We start from the raw sequence: 4,461 nt of genomic DNA, 5'->3' as shown, positions 1-4,461 counted from the left end.
CGACCGAGGAACCAATATGGAGGCCTCATATCTGACTGGCAGGAGGCAGAGTTCTGGTGTGGCTTCTGTGTGGTGAAAGGCGCTGTAAATCCTCCGCTGCTCGCAGCCTGGCTGGCCAGCGATGGCCAGTGGTCGTGGGCGCAGGGTCTGCCTGGACCCTGTCCGCTTGGTTCTACTGCTGATGGCCCTTCCTCTGGACCAGCTGCTGCTGCCGCCACTCTCTTTAAGTGTTTTTTTGCGTTTCCTCATTATTGGCTTTTGTATTCTCCTGGATTTCTTTCAATGATTTTTGTGTTTCCCTTGCAAGGGCTTCTAACTTTTGATCCATTTTCTCCTGAATTTCTTTAAGTATGTCCTTCATGTGTTCCTGTACCAGCATCATGACCAGTGATTTTAAATCCAAATCTTGTTTTACTGGTGTGATGGGGGTATCCAGGACATGCTGGTAAAGGAGAATTGGGTTCAGATGTTGCCATGTTGCCTTGATTTCTGTTAGTGATGTTCCTGCGTCTGCCTTTTGCCATCTAGTTCTCACTGGTGTTAGTTGGTGTTGTCAATGCTGGACTCACCAGTGCAAGCTGCCCCTTCCCAGCTGGCCTCTGGTGCACAGCTTACCTCCTGTACTGCCTGGAGACAGGGTGTTGTTGTCCAGGCTGTTCAGATCCTGAAGCAGACACCTGAAGGCTCCTGCTGGGGCCCGCTGGATTCACCGGAGCACACCGACTTCTCCCCGCTGGCCACCAGGAAGCCCCACTTGCCTCCCCCAGGACCTGGAGATGTGGTGCTGCCGCTCAGGCTGATCTGGATCCAGAAGCGGAGAGGCCTGAGGGCCACCGCCAGAGGCCTCAGGACTGAAGCCCAAGCTCCAAGCCACAGGAATGAGCTGTGCTGTGAGCTCCCAGACTGCCTCTGGGTGCACACCAGGTCTCCCGCACTTCCTGGAGACTGAGTACTGTGTCCCAGACTGTTCAGACCCTGAAGCAGACTCCTGAAGGCTCGAGCTGGGGCCAGCTGGATTCACCGGAGCACACCGACTTCTCCCCGCTGGCTGCCCAGAAGCCCCACTTGCCTCTTTCAGGACCTGGAGATGCGGTGCTGCTGCTCAGGCTGATCTGGATCCGGAAGCGGAGAGGTCTCTCTGTTGTTTTTGTTGCTATTGAAGACCACTCTTACTCCATAGTGATGTGATACGAGGCATGGGTTTAGTTCTATTTTCTTATATTTGTTGAGGTCTCTCTTGTGACCAGTTATCTTCACCAACTCTACATCTGACAGAGGGCTAATATTCAATATATACAAAGAACTCAAGAAGTTATATCCCAGAAAACCAAATAACTCTATTAAAAATGGGGTACAAATCTAAACAAAGAATTTTCACCTGAAGAACTTCGGATGGCTGAGAAGCATCTTAAAAAATGTTCAACATCATTAGTCATTAGGGAAAGGCAAATCAAAACAACCCTGAGATTTCACCTTACATCAGTCAGAATGGCTAAGATTAAAAACTCAGGAAACTGGAAGTGTTGGTGAGGATGAGAAGAAAGATGAACACTCCTCCACTGCTGGTGGGAATGCAAATTGGTACATCCACTCTGGAAATCAGTCTGGCGGTTCCTCAGAAAACTGGGCACCTCACTTCCAGAGGACCCTGCTATACCACTCCTGGGCATATACCCAGATGATTCCCCAGCATGTAATAAGGATACATGCTCTACTATGTTCATAGCAGCCCTATTTATAATAGCCAGAAGCTGGAAAGAACCCATGTGTCCCTCAATCAAGGAATGGATTCAAAAAAATGTGGTCTATATACACTATTCAGCCATTAGAAACAATGAATTCATGAAATTCTTAGACAAATGGATGGAGCTGGAGAACATCATACTAAGTGAGGTAACCTAGTCTCAAAAGATCAATCATGGTATGCACTCACTAATAAGTGGATATTAGCCTAGAAACTTGGAATACCCAAGTCATAATCCATATATCAAATGATGTCCAAGAAGAACGGAGGCGTAGCCCCTGGTTCTGGAAATGCTCAGTGCAGCAACATAGGGCAATACCAGAACAGGGAAATGGGAAGGGGTGGATGGGGGAAGGGGGGAGAGAAGAGGGCTTATGGGACTTTTGGGGAGTAGGGAGCCAGAAAAGGGAAAATCATTTGACATGTAAATAAAAAATATATCGAATAAAAAAAAGAAAGCAAAATATATGGAGTTCTAAGGCTTGTGCTTAGCACAGTTTAAACACATAATCAGACAGGGTTCTCCTGAAATATGGCTCTATTTGTTTTCCAGGTCAAAAAGTGTGGTTACAAATGAAGCCTTCGTCCTGTCCTGCACACCATAGTCAAACTGCCTGTCTTAACAAACCAAAGTATACATGCTGTTCCTACCCAGTGGCTCCCTTTATCTGTAAATGACAATACTGTTCAGCAAGTTGCTCAAATTGATAATTTGGAAGTCATCCTTGACTCTTCCCCATCATGTTCCATCAACAAATACTTCCTGACTCTGACTCCTCCTCACCACCTTCCTGAGAGCAGCCGTCCAGGTCATTGTACCCCCGAACTGTTACAAAGGTCTTGTCACTAGTCTTGATTGTATCCTTGTACTCTGCTCTTGTCATCCACTAGTATCTGGAGGAGTTCCTTTAAGAACAATACCTGGCATGTGGAGATGGTACAGCAGGCAAAATCACTGCCTGACAACCTATGTTCAGTCCTTGAGTACCATATGGAAGAGAGACAGAACTGACTCCCTTAAATTTAACCTTGATCTTCACCACCACACCATGCAACATATATGACCATACACAATAAATATGTAAATGTCACATAAACTGGTTTTAGTGGTTGGAGAGATCCTTAGTAGTCAAGTGTGCACTGCTCTTGCAGAGTACCCAAGTTAGGATCCTAACACCCACATAAGTTGGTTCACAGATGCATGTCCTACAGCTTCAGGGGATCTGAAATTAATGTCTGTGTTTTCTAGAATGTGCAGACATATGCTCATATACATGCACACTCCCCACCCCTCCATACACTCTTCAACTATCTGCCATATATGTGGAATCATTTTATTTCAATAAACTCCTGTCAACAGAGGTTGAAAGTTAAGTGGCCAACTTACCTGTACCACAGAATTTTTCAATGCCAAGAAATTTCCTACTTCCTTATTAGTGATAGCTAGTTGGATATAGATTGCAATAATGTGATTAGACAAGGGTAGTAGACTTAGTGTACAAATCAAACTACTAATGTTTTTGTGTAAATGAGTGGATTCTGGGTACCATTGCCCATGCTTTTAATCTAGTAGCACTAGGATGGAGGGGTGTTGCTAGAGTTTGGCAGCATGGGATACAGATCAAGACTTTATTGCATTAAGGAAACAAATTACAAGTTCCAGGTGGTTCCATGGTAGACCGATTGTGCCTTTAGAAGCATTACAGATGTAGCTGCTGTGACTTATGTGTGTTAGTAGGCAGCAGAGAGGATAAAGGCTATGTCCATGCTCAGCATTTTGACCTGTGAACATCTAAATGATTAAGAACCTAACATTCCATGAGAAAGGCCATCTTCAGATGACCACCAATCTAACATCTAGAAGGCTTGGATGGCTTCTCATGACAGGAAAAGACTTTCAGACAGACTAGAAGAACCCTATCATGACCTCAGACCAGTGAGGTTCTATTCTTGATTCAGTAGCAGAAGCCTGAGGCCTTGTACCAGACCAAGGAGTTATTGCAGTGAATATTTGCTAGCAAAGAAGTATGGACAAATACTTCTTTTAGTGTACTGTGAGACACACTGTGACACAATACACCTTAAACAATGGGATACAGTTTTTTCCTCTTTTATGGTGAGGCTATAAGGGTGGATTGCAGGTGTGAGGGGAGGGAGAGTTGAGTGAGATTGGGCTGAATGATGTGCATTTCACAGAGAACCACTAAAAACTTAAAAAAAATAAAAATGAGCACAGTAGAGATAAAGAAGTCAATGTTGGGCCTGGAGAAGGCTTAGTCATTGGGAACTGATTTTTATGTTAGTTAATTTACACAGGTCTTCGATTTCCTCCTAGCACTGACATGGCATTTTGCAACTGTAAATCCAGTCCATAGAATCAAACATTATTTGGAACATGCATGCAGGATACACACACACACACACACACACACACGAAATTATTATTATTGTTGTTATTATTATTATTACTATTATTATTATTGTATATCTTCTTCATTTACATTGCCAATGGTAAAACCTTTCCCAATTTCCCCCCTCCCTAAAGCCTCCCTCCCCAAAGATTTCCAACCCTTCCTCCCACCCCTGCCTCCATGTATATGCCCCTCTACCTGACACACTCTCACCTACCCCCTCCAACCTCCCCCCCACCCTCTGACCGTTTCCCTTTGTTGGGGCCTCTATTGAGCCTTTACCTAACCAAAGACCACTCCTCCCAC

The 4,461-nt window shown here is 44.7% G+C and overlaps 1 non-coding gene across 1 annotated transcript; it reads left to right on the top strand.

Annotated features, from left to right (window-relative positions):
- The first annotated feature begins 3,428 nt into the window (after positions 1-3,428).
- Positions 3,429-3,560, top strand: LOC127681957 (small nucleolar RNA SNORA17). Its single transcript, XR_007977293.1, has one exon. It is a non-coding gene; the product is annotated as a small nucleolar RNA SNORA17 (small nucleolar RNA).
- Positions 3,561-4,461: the final 901 nt, after the last annotated feature.

Source organism: Apodemus sylvaticus, chromosome 3 (genome assembly GCF_947179515.1).
Source record: "Apodemus sylvaticus chromosome 3, mApoSyl1.1, whole genome shotgun sequence".
Lineage (NCBI taxonomy): Eukaryota > Metazoa > Chordata > Mammalia > Rodentia > Muridae > Apodemus > Apodemus sylvaticus.
Note: the sequence above shows the minus strand (reverse complement) of the source record. Positions and strands in the feature narration are given on the sequence as shown.